Raw genomic sequence first — 14,284 nt, forward strand, 5'->3', positions numbered from 1 at the left:
TCAAGGCTATGGTTTTTCCTGTGGTCATGTATGGATATGAGAGTAGGACTGTGAAGAAGGCTGAGTACCAAAGAATTGATGCTTTTGAACTGTGGTGTTGGAGAAGACTCTTGAGAGTCCCTTGGACTGCAAGGAGATCCAACCAGTCCATTCTGAAGGAAATCAACCCTGGGATTCTTTGGAAGGAATGATGCTAAAGCTGAAGCTCCAGTACTTTGGCCACCTCATGCGAAGTGTTGACTCATTGGAAAAGACTCTGATGCTGGGAGGGATTGGGGGCAGGAGGCAAAGGGGACGACCGAGGATGAGATGGCTGGATTGCATCATGGACTCGATGGACGTGAGTCTGAGTGAACTCTGGGAGATGGTGATGGACAGGGAGGCCTGGCGTGCTGCGATTCATGGGGTCGCAAAGAGTCGGACACGACTGAGCAACTGAACTGAACTGAACTGAAGTGAAACTAATACTAAGGATAACATTTCTTCATAGCTTATTACATGACAGTCAATATTCAAAGTTTATTTTAGTATATATTTTACTATTAAAGCAATCATTAGGCCCTATCAGCAATTCTAGGATACAGATAAAATTATTATTCTGGTTGTAAAGGTGCAGACACTGAGGTGCATAGAATACATTAACCATTTAGGGTCACAAAGCTAGCCAGTGGAAAGGCAGGAGGTGAGTGCAGGTAATTTGACTCCTGAGTCCAAGTGAGTATGATTTTGAATCAGTGGTGCTGCTTTGAAAAATGCTGCAGTTCTTTTCCTTTATGTGTATTGCCTTCTATGGTTGAACATATTCAACATCAATAGTCTTAGTTTGGGCTGGAGATCTGCAATATATCAAATGACAAAGAAGCCTCATATGATCATTCCGCGGCTGTTTACTGAGCACCCCTATGTGCCCGGCCTCATATTAGGCACAGAAGCAGTCTGTGAAGAGTAAAGCAGAGCGGCACTTACCCTGTGAGCTCACAGCGGGGCCTTACAGCTTAATGGTTCAGAGCACCTAGATTTAAATGTTAGTTCTGCCACATATATTTTTTTGTGACTTTGAAAAAGTTATTCAATTCACTGTGCCTTAGTTTCCTTAGGTGGAAAATATAGATAATAGTAATATCTGTTTGACAAGGCTGTGGTGAGGTTTAGCTGAATTAAAGTTGAGCATCACATAATATGCTCAGTAAGTAAACATAAATGTTCGCTCTGAGTGAGAATAGCTCAGCTGGTAAAGAATCTGCCTGAAATTTAGGAGGCCAGGGTTTGATCCCTTGGTTGGGAAAATCCCTTGGAGAAGGGAATGGCAGCTCACTCCAGTATTCTTACCTGGAAAATTCCATGGACAGAGGAGCCTGGCGGGCTACAGTCTATGGGGTCTCGAAGAGTCAGACATGACTGAGTGACCAACACACACAATGGGAGATCAGATGCAATGATTACTGTTTGTGGTAGCCCAGAAAAGGGGCATGTAACACAGACATTCGGAGAAGGCAATGGTACCCCACTCCAGACCTCTTGCCTGGAAAATCCCATGGATGGAGGAGCCTGGTAGGCTGCAGTCCAGACTGAGTAACTTCACTTTCACTTTTCACTTTCATGCATTGGAGAAGGAAATGGCAACTCACTCCAGTGTTCTTGCCTGGAGAATCCCACGGATGGGGGAGCCTGTTAGGCTGCCGTTTATGGGAGTCGGACACGACTGAAGTGACTTAGCAATAGCAGCAGCAGAAACACAGACTTTAGATTTCTCTAATCATGTTGGTTTAAGTTAATTACTGTAGAAAATAATGTAGAAAAATAATAATGTAGAAAATCAGATACTTTACAAAGATCCTACCCAAGAATGAAAACAGGGTTTAGACTGGGAACAGTTTGTTTAAAAAAAATGAAGTAGTGACTCAAGTTTGATGCATTCTCTAGGACGGCACTTTGGGGCTGATATGTAACTAGGTAAACTGACAAAAAAGCAGAGATAAATAGATATGTGTATGTCATATGTTCTTGAACAGGTGTTTCCCTAAGTAGCATGGTAATCTGTTTTGCAGAAACATGGAAAGATGACTCATGGTGTTATGCTGATAGTGTAATTATGGTAAAGACATTAGATTACTATTTGCTAATCATTAGGCTTCCAGGTGGCACAGTAGTAAAGAATCTCCCTGCCAATGCAGAAGACTCTGATTGGATCCCTAGGTTGGGAAGACCCCCTGGAGAAGGAAATGGCAACCCACTCCAGTATTCTTGCCTGGGAAATTCCATGGACAGAGGAGCCTGATAGGCTACAGTCCACAGAGTCACAAAAGAGTTGGCCATGATTTAGCAACTAAACAACAACAACAAACATTGCACTGGGTATTTCGAATATATTAAAAAATAAGGCAGAAACATCTTTCATGGAACATACATATTGATATAGGAAAGAAGCATGTAATAAATAATTTATTGTTTATTTTAAATCAATTAATCACAACCCTGCAAGGTACTAGAAAAGATCAACAGAGAATGTAATATAACCTTTATTAGGTTAGGAGGCTAGGGGGATCTTCCACATGCCAATTTAAGCTAGGAGATGGTGGTAGGGATCCAGTTGAATGGAAGGTGAGTAGGAAAAAGCTTCTAAGATTTTGGGAAGAGCGCTTGTGAAGGCCGCATGGAAGAAGTAGCTTTGCACATGCAAGAAACTGGAAGATCACTTTACTTGTAATAGAAAGAACCTAAGAAAAATGGCTCAAAATAAAGTTTGGAAGGAAGGTATTTATCATATCACACAGGGTCATTTAAAGGCTAGACTTGATGGTAATGTGATGGAATTTTACTTAAATATATTTCTGCAATTTAAAAAGTGAATTGGAAGAGGGCTGAATAATGTAGGGGAATGCATTAAGACCCTTGTAATTATCTAGGATTAACATGTTGATATGCTGCCTAGAGAGTGGGAATGGAAATAAGTCAAATTAAATAGTAGTTAGGAGGTAGAACTGAAAGAAGTTCATATTTCTGCAAGTAAAGTTCATAAATCCAACACATTTATTGAGCTCTCTTCTCTCTTCCCCTGAACATCTCTCATTTATCCTTCAGGATTCAATCTAAACTAACCTTTTTAATGATTCCTCTTCATAGCATTCTAAACTTTTTTTCTGAAGATGATTAACATGTGAAATTATTTATTTAGTCTATTCATTGGAAGGAATGATGCTAAAGCTGAAACTCCAGTACTTTGGCCACCTCATGAGAAGAGTTGGCTCACTGGAAAAGACTCTGATGCTGGGAGGGACTAGGGGCAGGAGGAGAAGGGGACGACAGAAGATGAGATGGCTGGATGGCATCACCGACTCAATGGATGTGAGTCTGAGTGAACTCCGGGAGATGGTGATGGACAGGGAGGCCTGGCGTGCTGCGATTCATGGGGTCGCAAAGAGTCGGACACGACTGAGCGACTGAACTGAACTGATTGTCCTAATCACTGTGAGAACAGAGAGAAGGCTCATCCTCTTCACTGTTATATCTCAGATTCCCTTAGGTGTGGTTCTCTCTCTTAGGGATGAACTCACACTGATCAAGGCAATAACATAGATTCATAATGTTATCAATTAACAATGGAAATAGAATTACTACACAGGCAGAAATTATCTTCTTAACTTGACTAGCATATCCTACCTGGTGAGAGCCATCATAATTGCATTTGAGGTGAGCAAAGAATAAGGGGCATAACCATAAAATTCAAGGGCACAATCATAAAACTTCCTGTTTTAAGTTCAGATTGACAAGTATCCTTCTCCAACATCCCCAACCTTAGCCTCTTAGTCGCTGGCACTTAGTAGGCCAGTCTAGTCTTCTTATAACTGCTTGATTGATGTGGTCCTTCAAGTCCCTTTTTCCTTCTTTCAATTAAAGTCCATTTAATCTCTTCTTCCAATTGATGGCTGTGCTTGTGTGAATGACTGTATGTGAATATATTTGTTTATAATTGTGGTTTTGCATCCAGATTGTTATCTTGGCTACTCCAATAACTTTATGACTTTGGCAAGTATTGTAAAATCCCTAATCTCATTTGTAAAAAGAAGACAAAAAATATAACTGATAAGGATCCTGTGAATATTAAACATTAACTATATGTTAGTAATAAATAAATAAGCAATGCATACAAAGATTCTAGTAAGTTTATAGCATATAGTAGATGGTCACTTAATGATAACTATTTTTCACAGTCTATGTTTTCATTTAGGTCAAGTCCGTCAAATCTTAAATGTCTGGTAATCATTATTCTTTATAAGGGTATCATCTTTTTATGTCTCTTTGATTTCTTGTGACTGATTTATTGATTAATTATAAAAGATCTGTTTTTCTCCTTTCTAAAAAATTGGAGGTAGGTTTCTTTGCCTGCTCTTTCTCCATTCTCATACAAACATTTGCACACACTGTCACACATGCATACACAAACGCAGACTTTACAGACAGACACCCGTGGACTGTAGCCCTCCAGGCTCCTCCGTCCATGGGATTCTCCAGGCAAGAATACTGGAGTGGGTTGCCATTTCCTTCTCCAGGGAAACAACGACCTTTACAGATATTAAATCCTAAAGAACTTTGGTGTTCTGTATACATTAAATTGTTTTTAAATGAGACCCTAAGATTAGTGTACTAAAATCCAATACATTTCCAGTTTTTTGTGAGGAAGACATTGATGCTTTGATGTTTTAAAAATTACCTAAATATAAAATACATAGCTTTTTATTTTTTATTCCTCCACAGCTCTAATTCTGTTTAGTCTGTCTACTGAAAAATCTAGTATTTAGGCATAATAAAAGGTATCCTTCAGGTTTTCTCTGTTGATTAAATGAGCTAATCTAAAGCAAACAATAAACTAGTACGGCCCCCAAAACTCTGCAGGTGCTCAAGAAATATCAGTATTTCTCTTCTCCTTTCCTCAGTCCTGGTAATTGAGATTGCTTGGGCAATAGACATAGACTTTGGGGACTAACTCTAGGTAATTTATTTTCAAGTCCTGACTTTATAAATGATTTCACAGTGGATGGCAACAGGCCTCTTGCACCTTAAAGTCTTCATTTCTTCATTATGACAGTTTGGGTGTGATACAAGATGATCCAAAACTCTCATAATTTTAAGATCTTTTAATAAGCATCCGGGAAATCAACCTGCCTTCACAGCGCTCAGAGCTCTCAGAACTAATTGCCTATCCCATCTTCTCAAATTCTTTTCTGGCCAATGGAAAACTGGCAAGTCATTGTAATAGTCCTTGTTTTATAATCATGTACCATGGTGACACGAAGTTTCATGGTCAACTGGATTTATAGACATTTGTGTTCCAAGTTCCCAAATGAGGAATTTGGAATTTGAGCAAACTAGATAAATTTATTAAGGATAGTCACTTAGACAGGGAAGTGGTTGTTTTTTACTCAAGTCTGGGCAGACTGACAAACTGTCTGAGTTTGCAGCTACAGAGAGGTTGTCCCCAGTGCAGGATCTTCATTGCTAAACCCAGTATAGTTCCAGGCAAACCAGGATTGCCACTGTGGTTTCTGACTATGATTACTGAAGCTTTGGTGGTTATATTTATAGTTTCTTGAAAACTACTTGGGTTGTGACAAAATTGGTGGAAAGATCGCTAACTTGGGAATCAGTGAGAGTCAAAGGGTCTGAGATTCAGTCTGCTTTTGATGAACTGAATGGATTCTTTCATAAAGGACAGCAGAGTTATAACTCAGATTTTTTTTTTCTAATGTCTGTAAGGGGGATAAACACCAGTGTACAAAGGAGCCATCATTCAAAAGTTCTCATATTCCCTGATGCTCCAGCCATCTCTTTAAGCCCCAAGACTTACCAGGCCCAGGGGACACTGAAGAGGCAGTTTCATTGCTCAGGGCAGGGAGGTTGGCTGGGAGGTCGTGTACAGAGGAGTCTTCAGAGTTTCTCCTTAGGGGACACGTCACCTGTCCTCTTCTCACTAGAGCTGCCCTGAGGAGGTAAGTTGGGACTTCAGCCCTTCCCTCACAGAGGTCTGTAGGAACCTCATTCATAGCTTCAAAATCCTGAAGTGATTATAATACATAAATCTGAAGAAAAGTTTGTTTGTGATCTAATTTTAGAGATTTTCTCTGTACTCCTCTTCTGCCCTACACCAGCAATCCTCAACAATATCCCCTGATGCCTGAAATCACAAAGCTTTTGTTTGGTGTGAGTGCCTCAGTGTTATTAACTCACACTCCAGTATTCTCACTGGGAAGTGGATACATGAGCAACATAAAAGGAGAGAGCCTTTGTTTGGGAAACTGGAAGAGTAAGGCAGTGTGGAAAGAGGGCCTGGGAACCTTGGCTCCAGACGTCCCTCTTCATCCGCTCTTTCTTGCCATTTATTCAGTACGTATCTTGCACAACAGTGCTGAATATCAATTTTATGTGTTTTACTCTGCATTTTTTCTATACTACACCTGTAAACGTAAGGTGTAATTAAGTAAACTAAATCTATAGCTGGTGTGTGCTAAAGCTGAGATTAAAAGTTCGCTGTTTTAGATGTTAGCAGAGTTATTTAACTTTTCTAAATTTATGTTACACTTCAAAACTGGGTCATAATACATTCTGCCTAAGATAGTTTATCTATTTAATCAATATTTACTGGTTAGAATTAGAACTGGTAATCTGAATGCTTATCCAGGATCTATGCCCAGCGACTTGGATAAACATTGAGACAACTATAGGATCTTATAATTCTTTGGGGAACAAAGATACTAATCAAATGACCAAACAGATACATAATAATTCACTATAATTCCAAAGTGTGATAAGAGTCATGAAGAAAAGTATGTGTGAGGATACATAATAGGGACATACAATGATATGTAGAGAAGTAATGAATGGTTAGAATAATAGGAAGGTAACAAGTCCTCAGGTAGTTCATATACTGCCTCATGCCTAGGTACGACTGTTTGATTTCTTACTCTAATCCTTATTTTAAGAGTGAAGGGAAGCCACTGAGAGGTTTTCCATAGAAGTGTAACATCATTTTGTTTACATTATCAACAGATAATTTGGCTTCTTTGTAAAAGATGAATTAGAGAGGACCATGACACTGAGCTGGATGATCAGCAAGAAAGGGCCTGTAGACACTCTGATTAAAAATGCTGAGGGATAGATCAGTGCAATAGACTGGATGCTGGATTAGCTGGAAGTGAGAGAGACAGGAGTGCCAGTGTTAAGTATATTTTGGAAAGGTAGTAATAGATTAATTAGATCTGGAAATGGGAGAGGGTGAAAAATTCTTCCTAGGTTTTTCTGGCTTTAGTGCATGGATAAATGCTGATGGACTTTTATATGAGGAAAGTATTGCAGAGGACCAAGTATGGTGATTAACAAAAGTTCAAATTGGCATATGTTTATGTTGTGCTGATGAGCCATTACAGTTGATACACCAGTAGGGAGTTGGATGCTGGACTCTATAGCTAGAGGAGACATCTGAGCTAGAGACATGAATTTGGGATAATTGACGTACAGAGAAGAGGTAAGAAGGACGTTATGAGTAGAAAATAATTGTGAACATAGTGTGAAAGAGAGCAGAGAAGTGAATGATTACTGGAAGAATATGTGGGGGCAATAAAGTGATTTTTGTTGTTGTTATTTATTTTCTTTGACTGTATATCCTGAAACTGATCCTCAATAAGAAAGAAGTGGGTTTTGGATGGAACATATTCTAAACCTCTGATTCTCAAACTTGACTTTTCATTGGAATTTCCTGGGTAGGTTTTTTTTTTTTTTTTTTTTTCAATGTATTGATTCTTGAATCCAACTGCTACTGCTAGAGATTTGGATTAAATTGGTATTACTGGGGTCCAGACAAAGGAGTTTTTTAAAAGGTCCTTGGCTGAATCTAGCATACACACAGTTTGGGAATCCTTAATCTAAACAGAAGAAAACACGTAAATATGCAAGATAGAAAAACCCAGAGCAATCAGGAGTGGAGAAGCATGAGAGTCTGGATCCTTGGTGAATAAGAGAGGAGCTCACGCAACAAAGATAGGATGGGGAGCTGGAGTGAGATCGTCCAGCAGAGGCAGGAGAAAAGACACAGCTCAGTGTATGGATGAAAATGTTATCCCTGCATACATGGAGATTCATGAGTAAGTGGAGAACACTAAGATGCCTGGGGAGGGCATATTGTACTTCACTTCTTGCAGAAGGTAGTGGCTAGAACTGGTAGAGAGAAAGAGCTAAATCATTTTCTGCTACTGGAGAAAGATTTTAATATTTCTGCAAAGAGTACAGAAACAGGAAGAATAAGATATAGTGTTCAAAACAGACTCACAGGATTTTTGTGGGGAAGGAATTGGAGCCCATGACCCAACTGTAGAAATGATCAGATGGCAGAAGGCCTGAGATGTGAGCAATGATCCCTAGCTTGCTTCCTCCTAATTTTTCGCGACCTTTGGTGTGCAATCTAAGTAGACTTGTCCCTTCCATCCTGGATAGTGACCATGCTTTCCATTGTTTGACCTCACTTTACTCTGATTGTGTTTCTCCAAAAGATACTCAGGGACCCCATGGGGAGTTTTGAAACTAACATCTCGAGAGTGACCAGCTTCACCCTATCAGGCTTCCCAGAGATGGAGGGACTGGAGCATTGGTTAGCGGCCCTCCTCTTGCTGCTGTATGCTGTCTCCATCCTGGGGAACAGCCTCATTCTCTTCATCATAAAGGAGGAGCAGAGCTTGCACCAGCCAATGTACTACTTCCTATCTCTGCTGTCTGTCAATGACCTGGGTGTGTCTTTTTCTACCTTGCCCACTATACTGGCTACCTTGTGCTTTCACGCACCAGAGACTGCCTTTGATGCCTGCCTGATTCAGATGTTCTTCATCCACTTTTTCTCCTGGACAGAGTCTGGAATCTTGCTGGCCATGAGTTTTGACCGCTATGTGGCCATCTGTAACCCCTTGCATTATTCTACAGTGCTCACTGATACCCGTGTGGCTCACATGGGCATATCTATCATCATCCGCAGCTTCTGCATGGTCTTCCCACTGCCTTTCCTTCTGAAGAGGTTGCCTTTCTGTAAAGGCAACATACTGACCCACTCCTACTGCTTGCACCCGGACCTGATCCGCCTGCCCTGTGGAGATACCACCATCAACAGCACGTATGGCTTGTTCATTGTCATCTCTGCCTTCGGTGTAGACTCAGTGCTCATTCTCCTTTCCTATGTGCTAATATTACACTCTGTGCTGGCCATCGCCTCCCGGGAAGAGAGACTTAAGACACTCAACACATGCGTGTCACACATCTGTGCTGTGCTCATTTTCTACGTGCCCATGGTTAGTGTGTCCATGGTTCATCGATTTGGGAAGCATGCCCCTGAGTATGTGCACAAGTTCATGTCCCTAATATATCTCTTTGTGCCTCCAATGCTCAATCCAATTATCTATTCCATTAAGACTAAGGAGATTCGTAAGAGGCTACATAAAATACTGAAATCTAAGCACTGATCAGAGAGAGACCATCTAAAAACCCAAATACCCTAAGAGTTTGTTGCTATTGCTGATGTTTGGTTTTACAGGCTAGTCAGTTGAACTGTGTCATCTCTTTCTATACATGGGCCTCTGGTTGGGTACCTGTTATTAGCCATAGGGCATAGCCTGGCTATAATTCATAACTTAAAATATCAAGATACTTTGTAATTAACCAGATTATAGGTTGCCAAAATGACTTCTCTCATACTCAGTAAGGAAGAGGGTCTTAAACTAGACACTTCTATTTATCCAAGTATGCTAATATCAACTAAATTTTCAAGTAAATCTCAAAAACACAAAGCCTAATCATTCATATGAAACATTATAACTGGGGGTTATGTTACTCAAGATCATAAGTATCATCCAATGCTTTTTATAAGAATAATGGTTTTGAGCATCTTTTAGCTTTAAAAATTAAAGATACACAATAACTATGACCAATTTTACACTTCTGAAATAAGTAAGAGTATTCATGAGACTGATAAAATGGAACATGTATAATTGTCACAGTGATACTGCAATATAAACCATGTAAGACCAGAAATTCCAAAGTTTAAAAGCAGGAGAAAAGTTCTGTGGAAAAAATAATCATATGTTGCCATCTGTTGGGCATTGCTGAGGGAAGGATCAGCTCTCTTCTAGGGAGCCAGTTAGCACTTTGAATGGAAGGGAAATAGATACTAGTGATTGATGGTAGGGTGAATCTACTTCAACAGCATAAATAGTTGCGCTCATCATCTGCTGCAATATGGATTTTCATGGCCTATACTCATCACCCAAGCTCAGAGACATCTGTACATGCTAGAGCAACAGGGGGATTTCCTGGTGGCTCAGAGATAAAGAATCTACATGCCAAGGGCTGCCAATGCAGGAGATGCAAATTTGTTCCCTGGGTCAGGAAGTTCCCCTGGAGAAGGAAATGGTAAACTACTCCAGTATTCTTGCCTAGGAAATCCCATGGACAGAGGAGCATGGCAGGCTACAGTCCATGGGATTGCAGAGTTGGATATGACTTAGCAACTAAACAACAGCAAGAGCAGAGGAGAGGTAGCAGAAGAATATTAGAAAATTCAAAGCATAATTCCGGAGAGTAACAATCACGAAGGCAGAGGAATTCTGTGCAAATTTATGCAAAGCACGTACAAAGTCACAGCAGCTTGCAGACTCTTGGCAGAGGTAAGTAAATTAGTGTGAGGATTCCTTCACTGGGTGGTGGACAGACTACAGCATAGTTCAATCTTTATAGATGATTTGAGATGCAGATAGTAGTGAAAAATATTATACATTCACACACACACATTGTGTGTGTGTGTGTGTGTGTGTGTGTGTGTGTGTGTGGGTTAAGTTGCTTTCAGTCAGTTCAGTTCAGTAGCTCAGTTGTGTCTGACTCTTTGTGAACCCATGAACTGCAGCATGCCAGGCCTCCCTGTCCATCACCAGCTCCTGGAGTCCACCCAAACCCATGTCCATCGATTCGGTGATGTCATCCAGCCATCTCATCCTCTGTTGTCCCCTTCTCCCCCTGCCCTCAATCTTTCCCAGCATCAGGGTCTTTTCCAACGAGTCAGCTCTTCACATCAGTTGGCCAAAGTATTGGAGTTTCAGCTTCAACATCAGTCCTTCCAGTGAACATCCAGGACTGATCTCCTTTAGGATGGACTGGTTGGATCTCCATGTTCAACTCTTTGCACCCCCGTGGACTGTAGCCCACCAGACTCCTTTGTTCATGGGATTCTCAAGGCAAAAGTACTGAAGCAGTTGTCATTTCCTCCTCCAGGGGATCTTCACAACCCAGGGATCAAACCAGTGTCTCTTATACCTCCTGCATTGTCAACTTCTTTACCTCTAGCGCCACCTGGTGCTAGTATATATATATGTATATATATTTAAATAAGCATTATTTTCCATGTTTTTTTTTTCTCATAGGGTCATGAAATACTTTTTCTAAAATAAAACCAGAGAGGATGAGTGACATGATAATACCTTAAAACATAGAAGCAATATAGAATTTGATCTTTCCCAAACACCTCCTGGCTGTCAAATCAAACAGACATTAGAAAACAACAAAACAGAGTAAAATCCGAGTTAATATCTTCAACAATGTTAGGTGTCAGGGAAATCTCAAGTATCCTCAAATAAGATCGGTATAGCCAAACCACAAGATGAGAAAACGTGTGGTGAGGGTTAGTGCAGTGAAGGTGACTAACAAACCCTACTCCAGTATGGAATGAAACCCCTGTAAAATCACAAACACACCACAAGGCTAGGACAACACTGAAACCTTGGCGGATGGCTTTGACATTGACTAGTAAAACTGGGGATAGTCCTGCCAGGGTCCAAGTACTTGTGCCCGTGACAGGATCAAGCAATACTGCAGTGCATGCTATGCTGCTCTAGTCATGTCTGACTCTGCGACCCCATGCACTCTAGCCCACCAGGCTTCTCTGTGTGTGGGATTCTCCAGGCAAGAATACTGGAGTGGGTTGCCGTTTCCGCCTCCAGGAGATCTTCCTGACTCAGGGACTGAATCTGCATCTCATCATGTCTCCTGCACCGGCAGGCTGGTTCTTAACCACTTAGTACTACCTGGGAAGCCAAAATAAACCAAAACCTAACCACCCAGAAAGTCACATTAAAGTGATTTCCCAGTTCCAGTGACCTTTCTCTGAAGTGCCTTATAAACAGTTTCCCTTCCCAAGGAGAACACCCCAAATTGGAGCCCAAACCCCCTAGATGGGAATCAAAGCTCCCCAGATAGGACAAGGTCAAAAAAGGCCCCAGTGGGACCTGATGCCAACCTCTTCTGGAGAAAAGTTTATTTGAGTGTTTAATTTACAAAGGAGAGTAGTATCTATTAGAGAGCCAATCAACTTGTTCCCTTCCCGCTGTGAAAGTTACTGGAGCTCCTGTAGCACAGTGGTCTACAGCATTTAATAATCTCAGAAATGTTCAGTAAATAAGTCTTTCCAAGATGATTATTAGCATGAAGGGAATCACATACCCACAGAAAGATCATTGAGTAAGGACAAAGAAGGTTGTGATAACAGGTGGAAAGGCTATAAAGAAAGCATATAAAAGAAAGTGCTGCTACAGCTACACAAACCTTCAAAGCTGAGTTCCCCTGGGAAAGAAGGTCTGTTGAATTCTGGGGCTGGAACAGAGGGAGGGAGTCAAATGTCTTCTGGAAACAGACTTAGCTCGGAGTCATAGAAATGGCCTCAAAGGGAAATGCTACTCTGAGCTGTTCACATAACAAAAGGAAGTCTTAGAGACATGAAGCTGGAAAAGCTACCCTGTGCTCCCCTCTCAGTCCAGAGAATCCTTTTCCCAGTCGTCCTGGAGAATCATCCTTCTTTGTATGGATATAAGCTAACGCTATACACAGTTCAGTTCAGTTGCTAAGTCGTGTGCGACTCTTTGCTACCCCATGGACTGTAGCACGCCAGGCTTCCCTGTCCATTACCAACTCCTGGAGCTTGCTCAAACTTGTGTCCATCAAGTTGGTGATGCCATCCAACCATCTCATCCTCTGTCATCCCCTTCTCTTCCCACATTCCATCTTTCTCAGCATCAGGGTCTTTTCCAATGAGTCAGCTCTTCACATCAGGTGAACAAAGTACTGGAGTTTCAGCTTCAGCCTCAGTCCTTCCAAAGAACATTCTAGACTGATTTCCTTTAGGACTGACTGGTTTGATTTCCTTGCAGTCCAAGGAACTCTCCAACACCACAGTTCAAAAGCATCAATTCTGCAGCACTCAGCTTTCGTTATATTCCAACTCTCATATCCATACAGGACTACTGGAAAAACCATAGCTTTGACTATACAGACCTTTTTTGGAAACTCCATACACAGTTCTGAGCAAAACGAAAGGAAAAACAAAACAAGGACAAAGATTAACCCATGGCCCTGAGATTCCCATGCTTACAATGGAGATCATCTTTCTTTAAAGAAAAATATTTAAATCCTAATTTTTTAAAAAACATTCAGAAAACTAATATCGTGGCAAATGATCCCATCATTTCATGGCAAATAGATGGGGAGACAATGGAAACAGTGACAGATTTTATTTTCTTGGACTCCAAAAATACTGCTGATGGTGACTGCAGCCATGAAATTAAAAAACGCTTGCTCTTTGGAAGAAAAGCTATGATAAACCTAGACAGCATATTAAAAAGCAGAAACATTACTTTGCCAACAAAGGTCTGTATAGTTAAAGCTATGGTTTTTTCAGTAGTCATGTATGGATATGAGATTTGGACCATAAAGAAGGCTGAGTGCTGAAGAATTGAAGCTTTTGAACTGTGGTGTTGGAAAAGACTCTTGGGAGTCCCTTGGACTGCAAGGAGATCCAACCAGTAAATCCTAAAGGAAATCAGGCCTGAATATTCATTGGAAGGACTGATACTGATGCTGAAGCTGAAGCTCCAATACTTCGGACACCTGATGGGAAGAATTGTCTCGTTGGAAATGACCCTGATGCTGGGAAAGATTGAAGTCAGGAGGAGAAGGGGCCGATAGAGGATGAGATGGTTGGATGGCATCACCACCTCGATGGACATGAGTTTGAACAAGTTCTGGGGATGGCGAAGGATAGGGAAGCTTAGCATACTTCAGTCCGTGGGGTTGCAAAGAGTTGGGCATGACGAGTGACTGAACAGCAACAACATCCTAATACTTTATATCTATTAATTCACCTGACTATTGGAAACTGCACTGACCAGTATTTTTTGTTTCTTTTTAAAAAACATTTCATAATCTCAAC

The 14,284-nt window shown here is 40.9% G+C and overlaps 1 pseudogene; it reads left to right on the plus strand.

Annotated features, from left to right (window-relative positions):
- The first annotated feature begins 8,555 nt into the window (after nt 1-8,555).
- Nucleotides 8,556-9,445, plus strand: LOC138420477 (olfactory receptor 51I2-like; annotated as a pseudogene).
- The last annotated feature ends 4,839 nt before the right edge of the window (nt 9,446-14,284 follow it).

Source organism: Ovis canadensis, chromosome 15 (genome assembly GCF_042477335.2).
Source record: "Ovis canadensis isolate MfBH-ARS-UI-01 breed Bighorn chromosome 15, ARS-UI_OviCan_v2, whole genome shotgun sequence".
Classification (NCBI taxonomy): domain Eukaryota; kingdom Metazoa; phylum Chordata; class Mammalia; order Artiodactyla; family Bovidae; genus Ovis; species Ovis canadensis.